Source organism: Geotrypetes seraphini, chromosome 10 (genome assembly GCF_902459505.1).
Source record: "Geotrypetes seraphini chromosome 10, aGeoSer1.1, whole genome shotgun sequence".
Lineage (NCBI taxonomy): Eukaryota > Metazoa > Chordata > Amphibia > Gymnophiona > Dermophiidae > Geotrypetes > Geotrypetes seraphini.
In genome coordinates this window covers 24660427-24674396 of record NC_047093.1, presented here as the reverse complement: position 1 = coordinate 24674396, position 13970 = coordinate 24660427, and the positions used below count along the sequence as shown (strand labels likewise).

The 13970-nt window shown below is 44.9% G+C and overlaps 1 protein-coding gene and 1 long non-coding RNA gene across 2 annotated transcripts in view; one reads left to right on the top strand and one right to left on the bottom strand.

Annotated features, from left to right (window-relative positions):
- The window catches only part of CA10 (carbonic anhydrase 10), a 596370-nt gene that overhangs the window by 180751 nt on the left and 401649 nt on the right, over nt 1-13970 (bottom strand). The window lies entirely within an intron of this gene.
- Nucleotides 5002-13970, top strand: part of LOC117367930 — a 404819-nt gene continuing 395850 nt past the window's right edge. The window contains exons 1-2 of the long non-coding RNA XR_004540879.1: nt 5002-5084; nt 5598-5648. This is a non-coding gene — a long non-coding RNA (uncharacterized LOC117367930). The remainder of the gene's footprint in view (nt 5085-5597; nt 5649-13970) is intronic.

Sequence of the window (13970 nt, the reverse complement as noted above, 5' to 3'; positions counted from 1 at the left end):
GGTGGGCCGCGAGACCCCCAGAACATATCATCCTAGGTAGTGAGGGATCTGCATACCAAGTTTCGTTCAAATCGGTCAAGCCGTTTTTGCGTGATCGCGGTACATACACACACACATACCTCCGATTTTATATATATAGATTGTGATCATGAGTTAAAAAGACTCCTGAAGCAGGTCATACTGACCGAAACACATGCGTGTCGAGGTACCTCACAAGACTAAGATTTGTTGAATAAAATTGCACACCATTGTCTTCGAACCTCCACTGTTGTCTATTGGTTCTAACCCTACCCAAGAACCATATAAGACATTGAAAGTAAGGGAAAATCTGGTTCAAGGGATCACAGATGCAGAAATTAGTTTAAGTTGCAGCTTATTGGCATTTATTTATTTTCCATTTTTATCCTGTTCTCCCAGAAGCTCAGAACGGGTTACAATTTTTCATTCACAATCTATTTAAGAACAGAATAGTCATGATAACAATTAGGTTACATTTAGACAATTACAGAACTATTCGAGAGTCCAGCCTTGTCATAGCAAAGAGTAATTGGAGAGTAAATTGAGGAAGCTGTTCAATTGAGGCCCTACTTATTGCTCTACGGAAGGACATTAGTGAGTCTAGTGACCTTATCTGTGTGGGTAGCTGGTTCCATAGCTGAGGGAGGAAATGGCTGTAGTAGCATTTATGTGCCATGCTCATCCGAAGGGATCTCACTGCAGGAATGCTGAGTTTTTGTTCTGCTTTGGAGTGGAGGAGGCGGTTAGGGGTGTATGGACGCAGCTTGGATGCTATGTAGGCAGAGTTTAAAAAAAAAATCTCTTATGGGTCATAACCAGGGCTTTGAAGATGAAGTGCCTTTTGACTGGTAACCAGTGGGCTGCACGGAGCGCTGGAGTAATAGGGTCATGGAAGCCGAGGTTGTATAGGAGCCGAATTACTGAATTCTGGACTTTTTGAAGGCATTTTAGGTCTCTTGCAGTGCTTCCATTGAATTGGGAGTTGCAGTAGTCTAGCCTATAGAGTACGTAGGCATAGAGCAGCTGGGCTAAGTCTGTTTCTGAGAGGAAGGGTTTGATCCCTCGCAGTTGGCGTAGGTAGTAAAAATATGGGGAAACTACCTGTAAGACATGGGCAGAGAGGGACAGATGGCCATCCAGTATTATTCTGAGACTTCGTTCTGGTCTTTTCCTATTAGGGTGGTGGATTCCCAGGATAAGGTCAGACGGGTAAAAGTAATGTTCTTTTTCCTGATCCAGAGTAATTTAGTCTTTGAGGCGTTCAACTGGAGTTTATGGGCAGTCATCCAGTTTTTCATGTCAGAGAGGCAGTGTAGGAGGTTAGTGAGTTGAGTTGGTCGATCGTCACCTAGTGGGAGCAGTAGTTGAAGGTCATCGGCATAGGAGTGAATCTTAATGTTGTATTTGTGCGCAATGTTGATGACTGATCTGATATACAGATTGAAGAGGAGGGGGGACAACAGGGCACCTTGGAGAACTCCATATTTATTTGATTTGGGGTTAGATTTGGTTGACCCTAATAGCACGGATTGTGTTCTTTGATCCAGGAAGGAGGCGAACCACTGTAGGGCTGTGTTCTTGATTCCTATATCAGCGAGTCGGTCTAGTAGAAGTTGGTGATCAATAGTATTGAAAGCAGCACTAAGGTCAAACAGGACCAATAAGGTATCATTTTCTTTATCAAGCATCGACCAGTTGTCATCATTGATGTCAAGGAGGACCAGTTCTATACTATGGCCTGCTCGGAAGCCAGACTGAAGTGGGGATAGAGCTTCTTGCTGTTCTGTGAAAGGTTGCAATTGTTGGAGTACTATCTTCTCCAGTAGTTTGGAGATGAAGGGAAGGTTAGAAATGGGGCAGTTGTTACTTGGGTCATTTAGGTCGAGGGAGGGTTTCTTGAGGGTGGGTTTTATAATGGCCGATTTCCAGTTGAGAAGAATTTTCCCAGCTGACAGTGAGGTGTTGATGATAGGCAGGATTGATTCTGCAAAGACGTCTTTGATGGACAGGAGAAGACTGGATGGGCATGGGTCGAGGGTGGTATTTGGTGGGTCAAAACTCTTATAGTGTGTCTAGGAGCTCGACATGTGTGACCGGGTGTAGTTGGGAAAGGGTTCTACAGAGTGGGGTCTTGGAAATGTAAGGGGAATGAGCCGGGGGGGGGGGGGGGTGGACCTTGCTGGGGGCGGAGTCTAGCTTGCTGCGGATGTTATCAATTTTTGTTTGGAAGAAGTTGGAGAGCGTCTCGCTGTCCAAGTTGGTGGAGGCATTATGATTGCATCTGTCGGCGGCAGTGAAGAGGTGGTTAGTTAAGGTGAACAGGTATCTGGACCGGTTAGGGAGTTTCTGCAGGAGGTGTGTGTAGTGAGCTTTCTTTGCTTCTAGAATGGCAGCTTTGTAGGTGTTTGATAATTCCCTCCAATGTGACCTGTACTCCTCTTTTTGGTGTTTGACTCATTTTCTCTCTGCTTGCCTCAGCGCTCTCTTTTGGGATCAAAGGTTATCATTAAACCAGGGGGCAAGGTTTTTGTTAGTGACGTGACTATGCATGGATGTAACTCAGAGAATTCATAAACAGTGTTCAAATGCTTCCCCCCTCCCTAGCAGTTTTGACAGTAAAGTTATGTTGGAACCTCACTTAGGACTCAAGCCATCTTTTATTTAACAGAAGACAAGAGGAACACATTATATACCCAGGTCCTGGAGATACCCCCCCACCAAAGGACTCATATCAGAGTCTAAAGAACAGGAAAAATCTAGCCTTAGTACTCAGCCATCCCCTCAGTAAGAACAGGCCTAAGGCAGAGTTTATATTTGCGATCTACAGTATTCTGTTACAAAAATTCCTTCCAGAAAGCTCTCTTGACAACCTGTACTCATATTTGAATATCGGAGGCACAAAACAATTGATGTGGCATGAAAATCCGCATGCTAAATGAGGTAGAATGCCATTAAATCTGAAGCCCCGCTGGAAAAAAAAAAAGGAGCATTCAAAAGGCTGCCACTGCTGTAAGTGTAATTTATCTGCCTACGAGCGAGCGAACTTTTATGTGTGCTTTTGTACTAAATGAAGACCAAATCAATACTTTATGAGTTCAGCTCTAAGTGACAGGCATGTTCTCGCTATTCTAGTTTTGTGATCATTATCTTAACTCTAACTTGAAGGGACTTTCTACCCTGGTATGGCAAGGGGATTCACTGTTCACAATAACTTGGGTCTAAGACTTTTTCAAGAATGCTGTGTGTGTGTGTGTAGCAATGTATTTTTAACATATAATGTTCCACTGAAGACTGAGACTAGTACTCCAAGTTCCTTCTTTTGACAAACTGAAATTGGATTTTTGCCACCATTCAAGTTACAATATTATATGATATCCAATTCACGCGTAGGTCTGTACCGACTTCTCTTGTGAACGTAACAAAAGATGCTTTTCTGGTGCACTATGAAAAAGTAATTATGGCTTTAATTTAAGCTAGGGCTGGGGTAAGGAGTCATTAGGGTGGGACATGTTTTTAGTTGGGACCCCAGATCCCCATGATGAGCCTTTTGCGGAGTTATTTCACCCGGAAATTGATTCAGAAATCTTAGGTCCCTAACTCACAGATTCTAAAGTTTTGACTTTAAAAGGTCAGAGGTTGCTCTGTCCGCTCAAAGAAAATGCACTTTGTAAAAGGAGGGATACAAAACAAAAAAAGAAAAAAGCGGCTGACCTAAGAAACACGATTTTGAGAAATAGGCAGGCTCTGTCTCAAGTCCCGAGTCCAGCTGAAATAAACCTGGATTGCCAAGAAGTCTGAGTTTAGTTTTGTGGCTCTAAGGATATGGAATGCTATCCCACTGGAAATGACTCGCCTTAAATTGCAAAAGAAAAGTGGGGAGGGAACTGTGACGGTGTTGAGTTTCAAATCATTTATTAAATACAACGTATATACAAATAAATATCACTCCATATGACATATCCTTTTAGATTAGGGTTTTGGAAAATCCCCCAGACCTGCCCAGTTCCACCCATCCCCACCCTGTTATGCCACAGTCCCGCACTAGCCCCGCCCCATCCCTCCCCCTACCTGTTCTTGTCAGGCAGGATGCGCGGATGCCCTCCTGCCCCACGGCAATTTGTTGGAAGCTTTTCCAAACCCGGACAAAGTGACGGGTTTTGAAAAGCCGTCCGGAAAAATCTGGACATCTGGTAACCCTATTTTAGATGCTTAGTTTGTCTTGTCAATCCTTTCAAACTCTCTTATACCCGACACGGTCCGTGTTTCAGCCACAACACCGGAGTCTGCGTCTGGGGTGTGGGTAAATCATCTAAGGCCATGAATAAGAACATATCAAAACATAAAAGTGTATTAATAACAAGTTACAATAAAAGCTGAAAAATATAAAACCAACTGTTAATGACTAAAAAAAAAATAAAAATAGAAAAGCAATAATAATAATAACTCAAATTAAATGCTTGCTAATGATATTAAATTATCTGTCATTTGGTAAAAAATGAAGTTCTGGTTATTGTGCTTTTTACACATAACTCCTTTTGGGCACCCTGAGGCAACTCGGGAATGCCAGCACGATAATGGAATCAGGATACGAGACAAGAACAAACCCACATTGGTGTGCTGAAAAGGAAGACACACTTGTTTACGCCAAGTCAATGGAAGACCTAAGTGGGTGTGGCTACAAGCTGCACTCAAAGTGCACATCTGAGAGTATTCTATATGAGCATTGATGGTGGACACGCCCATGACCTGCCCATGTCCAGCCCACATGCATACACCCTTTTCTAGGGCACGTACGTCCTACCTTACACAATAGTGCGTAGCGTATTAGTTATCCCCCACACAGTGGCGCAGCGAGGGTGAGAGGCACCTGGGGCGGCGGCGACCCTCCCCCCACCCGCTCCTTCTCTGCCTCCCTTCTGCCCATTCCCTTCCCCCATACCCCAGCGTTGGCTCTTCCTCTGATGTCACTTCCTAGGGGCAGGTCCAGGAAGTGACATCAGAGGAAGAACCGATGCCGGCGCCAGCAGCAGGTTGGGTTGTTGTTTGTGCCTGCGAACGTTAGAGAGGTACGGGGAAGGGGTGTGCGCACGTGGTAGTGGGGGGGGGGGGGGGCAGAGAAGAGGACGAGTGCCAGCATCCCCACCAAGATGATGCCCGGGGCAGACTGCCCCCTCCCCCACTCTCCCTTACTACGTCACTGCTCCCACTGAATATTGGTGGATAACTAGTTATGTGCTATTTAGACAGCCATGAGCTGTACCCTTGCATCTAAATAAAGGGCCCTTTTGAAGCAACTACTCTGCTTCTGCTCTTGCCCCACTAACTCTACATCACCCCACATTAAAAAAAAAAAAAACCCATGGCGGCCGGCATTTAAAATAACCTTGATGAACTTATTTTGCCGTAATTCACTTTGGGCTGCTTTTGGAAAGAGCCTGCACATCAAATGCAAGTCAACGAAACTCGGGCCACGGAGCTACAAGAAGCCTCGCAAATGCAACCTTGTCCTCATATTACAGCACTTTCTCATGGCTTGGCATTTGCAGTCGATAATTCATGATTTACATTATGCTTTGCAGATGCTTTCAATGAGAGGGGAAAGCGAGAGTCAATAGGAAACCACCGGAAAGGTAGACATCATGCGTTTATAAGTTGTCACTAAAAATTGACTTGTTCTTTAAGAACTCACTGGGCTGGGCAATGTATTGATGTTTACTTGGGCTGTAGGAGATGAAAGGTCAGGGCTTCGCAAACTTGCCTCTGGGTGCCCCAGGGCCAGTCTGGCTTTCAGGATAGCTGCAATAAATAAGCATGAGATCACTTTGCATATATTGGAGACTTAAAGTGCAATTTTATAACTCGATGGCACCACGATTGGCAGTTACGCATACAGTGGCGTGGCGAGGGTGAGAGGCACCTGGGACGGTGGCGCCCCTCCCCTGCCCTCATCACCGCCTCCCTGCTCCCCCCCGCCGCACGTGCACCCTCTTTCCCTTACCTCCCCCCGTACCTCCAGTTGTTCACTGCCGTGAGTGACTAGAACGTCAACGTGTTCCTCACGACCCCGTCGTCTCTCCCGCTGACATCACTTCCTGTGCACGGCACCCAGAAGTGACGTCAGCGGGAGAGACGAAGCGGTCGCGGGAGGGGGGGGGCACATTAAAGTTATTTCTCGTGGCGGGTAACAACTAGGGATATGGGGGAAGGGAAGGAAATGTGCGTGTGGCGAAGGGAGGAATGGGAAGAGATGGGGTGGAGAGGAGGAGGGGTGCCGCCCCCCCCCCATACTACACCACTGTACGCAAATAACCCATACTACACCACTGTACGCAAATAAGTGCATTAGGCAGTATTTTATAAGGTTTTCCCTGGAGAAGAGGAGACAGAGGGGATATGATAGAAACTTACAGGATCATGAAGGGCATAGAGAGAGTAGAGAGGGACAGAAAGAGAGAGAGAAAGGGAGACAGAGAGAAAGAGAGAGAGAGAGAGACAGAAATAGAGAGAGAGAGATAGAGAAAGATTGGAGAAACTGGGACTCTTTTCCCTGGAGAAGAGGAGACTTAGAGGAGATATGATAGAGACTTACAGGATCATGAAGGGCATAGAGGGACAGATTCTTCAAACTCTCGAAAAATAAAAGAACAAGAGGGCATTCGGAAAAGTTGAAAGGGGACAGATTCAAAACAAATGCTAGGAAGTCCTTCTTTACCCAACGTGTGGTGGACACCTGGAATGCGCTTCCAGAGGATGTAATAGGACAGAGAACGGTACTGGGGTTAAGAAAGGATTGGACAATTTCCTGCTGGAAAAGGGGATAGAGGGGTATAGATAGAGGATTACTGCACAGGTCCTGGACCTGTTGGGCCGCCGCGTGAGCGGACTGCTGGGCATGATGGACCTCGGGTCTGACCCAGCGGAGGCATTGCTTATGTTCTTATAGGAGAGGAGGAGATAGTGGATGCTGCGGATGGACCATTTGGCCTTTATCTGCCATCATGTTTCTAGGTTTCTATAACCATAAAGCTCTATGACATCACAATGTAGGTGCAAAGTGCCTTAGCCTATAGGAAGAGGAGATGCAAATGTTAAGAGCCTTAGCCAATGCGCTTCCAGAGAGCATAATAGGGCAGAGAACGGTACTGGGGTTCAAGAAAGGATTGGACAATTTCCTGCTGGAAAAGGGGATAGAGGGGTATAGATAGAGGATTACTGCACAGGTCCTGGACCTGTTGGGCCGCCGCGTGAGCGGACTGCTGGGCACGATGGACCTTGGGTCTGACACAGCGGAGGCATTGCTTATGTTCTTTACCTAAGCGTTATACAAGGGATCTTCAAAACGGTTCTGCACTTTCATGTTTGAGGGACATGTTGGGGGCAGGAGAAGTGGCAAGAGGGCGTATTAGTAGGATGCTTGGAAAATGTATCGCAAAAGAGGGTGATTATGTGGAAAACTGATAATTGGCTTTTGAGATATTTATTTATTTGCTCAATTTTCTATACCACTCTCCTCATGGAGCTCAGAACCATTTTTACATGAATTTATTCAGCTACTCAAGCATTTTCCTCTGTGGGCTCACAATTCATCTAATGTACTTGGGTCAATGGGGGGATTAGGTGACTTACCCAGGGTCACAAGGAGCAGCGTGGGTTTGAACCCACAACTTCAGGGTGCTGAGGCTGTAGCTTTAACCACTGCGCCACTCTAGAAACCAAAATGTAGTAAAAGCGAGCCAAGTAAAGGACAATCAAGCCATTGTGACATCACTGATGAGGTTGGCTCTTATTGGTGGAATGAGGCATTATGACGTCACAGAACCAGCTCTGGTTATCCGAGGATGAGACTTTTCATTCTATTTATTTATTCAGTTTTCTATACCTTTCTCCTAGGGGAGCTCAGAACAGTTTATACGAATTTATTCAGGTGCTCAAGCATTTTTCCCTGTCTGTCCTGGTGGGCTCACAATCTATATCTAATGTACCTGGAGCAATGGGAAGATTAAGTGACTTGCCCAGGGTCACAAAGAGCAGTGTGGGTTTCACACAACCTCATGGTGCAGAGGCTTTAGCTTTAACCACTGTGCCACACCCTAATAAATAGTGTCTAACAAAATAAAAGTGTGGAAACTTTTTGAAGACCCCTCGTAGCTCTTATCTGCAAGGGGCATGTCTAGGGGTAGAGCATGGTTGGGCTACGGGCATGTCTCCTGCTTACACACTTTTTGCATTGGTGCACACAGGTTTATGGCTTCCATTGACCCGCCGTAAATGGTTGCGCCTAAATTAGGCAGACAATTCAGATTTACGTAAGTGTTCTAAAAAGGCATCTTGACGCACAGGTGCCGTCACAGAATTGGCGCTTAGCGTACCTCTAAGTGGAGGCGTCAAGTTACAGAATTGCTCCTTTCGTGCATGCACATTGATTCCTTCCATTCTGCTAGTCGTTCCACTCTAGTCTTTCTCTTTGTTTCTCCACTATTCTGGGTAGATGTCATAATCCAACATCCAACTCTCCCCACACTTCACCAAGATCTGCAATAGATTCAGCAGCTGACACAGTTTGTAAGATCAATCTGTGGAGCCTAGTGAGGCTGTTGCTCAAACATCTTCACATGCAGGTACCTGTGGTCATACTAGATGGTAAGTGAACACCTTTAATCTGGTTGGTTTCTGGGGATCTGTAGCATCTGGTTCTAAATTCCCCAAGCCCTGTTGGTCTCAGAGGCAATGTTTTGTGGAGGAGGAAGAGTTCTAATGGCATTGTCCATAAGGAGTATAAAACCTTTTGTAAGGGAGGGGGACTGGGTCCTTCTTTTTCCCTTTGCCTTAAGAGTGCTGGGGCTCAAGTGCCTGAGTAGGCCTAACTTCAGGCCTTGGGCTAGAGTAAGGCTGGGGCTTCAAGTGCTTGAATAGGCCTAACCTCAGGCCTTGGCTAGAAGGCCTGAGGTTAAGGAAGGGAGGCCTATTTTGTATACTAGTAATTGCTCAGATTGCTGAACGAGGCTCTGGAATTATAGCGCAAGAAGGTTCAATAAACCAAAGACACTCGAGAAGGTAGTGAAGATGAAGTATGAAATAGAAATCTGACCATGAGAGAAGTCACAGGAATACAAGGAGATGCAGAATCTATTTTCCTTGTGGACTGAAGACTGGAGTCCGTCATGAGGAGGGTCTTGAGTTATTCTGCTTGTGTCTGGATCATGCTGAACTGAAGATTTCTTAGTACTGTACAAAAGGCTTGCATGAATAAATTCCTTTTAATTTGAAGAGACATTCAAACTGAATAATTGGCTTCACTTGAGAATGACTGTGCAGACGGCGACTTGGCACATACAAGGCATGAGGAAATCCCACAGAGATAGGATTCTTGCCCTGGATCGGTAGCATGGAATGTTGCTACTCCTTGGGTTTTGGCCCAGTACTAGGGACCTGGATTGGCCACCGTGAGAAACAGGATACTGGGCTTGATGGATCATTGGTCTGACCCTGTAAGGCTATTCTTATGTTCTTATGACCTGAAAGCTTCCCCTCCTCACCCGATAAGGCCCCAAAAATAAAGGGTGTGGAGTCCCAACTCTTACCCATCTAGAGACCCTGGATTCCATTCAGGAGGTTCCCCAAGGCTACACTAGATATAGAGTCTGAGGGTAAAAAGTACCTGGAGACTTTACACAGGTGCTTTATTTGAAAGGTGTCCCTTAAACCAGTGGTTCCCAACCCTGTCCTGGAGGACCACCAGTCAGTCAGGTTTTCAGGATAGCCCTAATGAATATGCATGGTGCAGATTTGCATGCCTGTCATCTCCATTATATGCAAATCTCATTAGGGCTATCATGAAAACCTGTCCTGGTGATCCTCCAGGATAGGGTTGGGAACCACTGCCCTAAACCTGTGAACCCTATGATTGGAACCAGAGGGGTGAAGGGGAAAAGATGTGGTTGCCTCTTTATATCCACTTTTCTTCTAACCACTGAAAATTAATCAAAAGCGTTTTTTAAAAGTACATTTTTATAAATGAGGAAATGTTTGTGATTAGGAATGTATCCTTGTAACCAGAACAATGTACAAAAGTACCAAATTTAAAATTTCAAGACAAAGTAAAAATAATAATATTTTTTGGGTAAAAAGTTTGATTTAAAAAGAATGTTTGAAGAAATATTTATAATTATGAATTAACACTCCAAAATCAGAACAGGGCATCACTGTGTCTGCAGAAGATAGATCTAAACTTGCCAAATTTGACTCAGTCCAAAATGTGATCATCTTCGGAGAGAAATGCTCACTGTTGAGACATGCATCAGTTTGTATTCTCCGCATCACTACTATTGACTTTACTGCTGTTTAGAGCTGTGCAGTTCAGATAACATATGATTTGTTTTTTCCAGACACATATGAGATACTATCTGATGATTTTAAAAGAGAATGTGATTTCTCTCTGCCTCTCACCCACCCACCCTTCCCTGTTTCTCACTTTGCCCACCCCTCCCTCTTCCTGTGAGACTGTCATTGGAATGCTTTTATGTTTCACTTATATACACTGATATTTGAAAATATTTGCTGATCTGAAGGATTACTTTTGAAAGCTAATCAAAAAATGCATTAGTTAGATCCAATAAAAAAAAAGGCATTACCTTATTGTTTAATGTTTTGTTTTATTTCTATACATAGTCTTTAAGCCCATTACATTAACGGGTGCTAGAATAGATGTGTCAGTCTATCTTTCTTTCTGTCTCTCTCTCTCTTTGACCGCTATCTGTCTGTCTTTCTGTCTCTCTCTCCTTGGCCGCTGTCTGTGTGTCTGTCTGTCTTTCTGTCTCTTTCTCTGCTTGGCCGCTGTCTGTGTGTCTTTTTGTCTCTTTCTCTCTCTCACTCCTTGGCCGCTGTCTGTGTGTCTTTCTGTTTTTCTGTCTGTCTGTCTCTCTCTCCTTGGCCGCTGTCTGTGTGTCTTTCTGTCTCTCTCTCTCTCTCTCTCGGCTGCTGTCTGTCTTTCTCGCTCTCCCCCTTGGCCGCTGTCTGTATGTTTTTTTTGTCTCTTTCTTTCTCTCTCTTTCTCTCCTTGGCCGCTGTCTGTGTCTGTCTGTCTTTCTGTCTCTTTCCCTCCCTCCCCCCCACTGCGGCAGCGCCACCAGCCTCCAGCACAAATAAACAAATGCTCATCCTCGACCCGCCTAATGAACAAATTCAGAGGTAAGGGGTGTTGGTTCACCGCTGGGCGGGCAGAGAGCGCGGCTCCTGCGAGCTGCAACAGTGCTCTGACCCAGAGGGGAGAGTGGAAGCAGAGGAGAAGGCCGTGCAACCAGGGAGTGGCAGTGGTTGTGGCCTTCCCTCTCCTAGCTCCGTAGCTCGGTCACCGCCGCCTCCTTCTCTCCCCGATGTCAGCCCCGAACGTGCACACGTGCCGCATCCTTTAACATTCTGCCGGCCACGGAGCTGCAGATGCACTGAGCCACGAAAATTGAAGTGCGCATGCGCGCTAAGGGAATTATTATAGTGGATATGTAATATAATGTGATGAGCTCTGCATATATTATGAAGCAAGTGAACAATCAAGATTACCCTTCCGTCTGATGACAAAATAGCTTAGCATATAGAGCTTATTAACTAATCAAGTCATGCGTAGTGAACATAAGAAAGCAGTTTGTAATTTCTCTCCTGGCCCATTTGCAACAGCCAATGCTCTTTTAGAGATTAGCTTGAAAATAAGTCAATTATTTGAACCTTTTAGTTAAATTATGTATCACAGTGAGCGGGATCTTTTGCCGCTGAAATATTCTCTTTTAAAGAGTAATTAAAATAATAGCTTGAGTTCACCTAAAACGGAAACTCCCCTGTTAACTGTACTAAGCACGGTGGAACAGAGTCTGACCAGCCAATATTCAAACTCCCACGGTTGGCAGTGATCATGGATATTCAATGCTGGGCCATTTCCGGTGGCCAGCATTAAATAACTGGTTTATTTTTGGCCGGCATAAACTTAAATGGCTAAGTCAATATTTAGCACTGGACTGGTTAATTTTATAGCAGCCAAAGATAGGACATTTGTGTGGCCCGATTTGGCTACTAAACCTTGGCTGGGTAGTGCTAGGTTGAGGGGGCAATGAATGTAAAAACGGCTTCAGCCAAATCGAAGGCCGAGGCCTCGATGGTGGCAAAGGGCCCCGCCAGGGCGAATTCGAAAAAAGAAGAAAAAAACCAAATTTTTTATTTTTTAACAGAAAAGAAAATAAAGAAAAAAGGAAGGAAACAATATTTCCTTCCGAGTTTACGCGAGCGGGAAGAATCAAAAAAGATTTTCTCACAACGGCCGTTGAGAGAAACGCGTCTTCTTAGCTCCGCGGAAACTAAGAAACTGGGGACCCGCGCGCCTCTGTCGTGCGGGAAGGCACTCGCGGATCGTGCCGCGGTGCGGCCTACCAGAACTTTCCAAGTTCTTAGATGCAATCACTCTAAAATTGTCCGTACCGGGGCTCCGTCGGTGCCGCACCCACAGTCATAGAATATGCTGCCTGTTTGTCCTGGGATTAAAATTGCTTATCACTCACAATAAACCCCGGTTAACCTTTAGTCATTAACTGTGAATATTCAACAGAGATAACCGGTTTATTTCATGCCAGTGGAGTAGCGAGGGAGTCACCCAGGGCAGTGGCGCTTGACATCTTTGCGCCGTGCTCCCCCACTCTTCGCTGTCGCTCAAGCAACCCCCTCCGCGTAACCTCTTGAAATATTCGTCGGTTAACGAGCGGCATCTTCCACCTCCTGTTTGCGCTGGCCGTGGCTCCCTTCTGATGTCACGCCCTGTTCCTGAGACCAGGAAGTGACGTCAGAAGGGAGCAAAGACTGGTACGAGCAGGAGGAGTAAGATGCTGCATGAGCCGCTGAACGTTTCAAGAGGCACACGGCGGGGTGAGGGGGAGAGGAAGAGACTCGCAAGAGCAAACCAGTGCCCCCACCAAAACGGCACCTGGAGTGGCCTGTACTCCGCCGCACCCTTTGCTATATCACAGTTGTTGAATATTGTCTGGTCTGAACCGTCCGCAGTTTAGCGATAGTGCTGACTCACCATTCCTCGGCAGAGGGAAGGAGTTCAAATGTGAGAATACTCCTTGGCAAAATTGTTGACCATTTCAAACACAAAAGAAGGTATTTAGGCCTGGTTTTCATTGGCCTAAATCAGTGCACCAAAATGTTAATCACTCCATATGGGGCGCTGAGCATGATTCTATAAAACTGAGCATAACTTTACAGGGCGTTTTATAGAATCATGCTAAGCACCTTCCTTTTAGGTGCCAATTTTTATAGGCTATATATACAGTGTTCTCCTGCAAATTTGCGGTTCGTGAATCACGGACTCGCTCATTCACGGTTTTCTCCAACTGTCTCTTCCTGATAGTAAAGTCGGGCTAGACCAATCAGGAAGAGGCGGTCGGAGCAGACCGCGAGTGATTTTCTTCACCCGCTGGGTGCTCCAGCTGCCCTTTTCCTGCCTCGACAGTGTGAAAAAACTGCATTCACGCGTTTTTTTTTTTTAATTCACGGGGGTTTCTGGAATGGAACCCCTGTGAATTTTTGGGGGAGTACTGTATATATATATATATATAGATAGATAGATAGATAGATAGATAGAGATAGAGACTAAAAATGTTATGTATGTAAATTTTTATATGAACCATATAAAATTGTATATGAATCATATAACATATATAGTCTAAAAATGTTATATGATTCATTATATAAATTATATACATATTAAAATGTTATATGATTCATTATATAAATTTATATACATATTAAAATAGGCAAAACTTAAAATAATAAAACTGTGCAGCAGCATCCTTTGACCATTATCTATCCATACAGTAAGCAAAACTGTACCCTTCTAAATAAAAAGGGCTAGAAAAGGAAATAAATTTTCAAATGTTTCTTGAACTACTTAAGACCTGGGTGTACTAAGC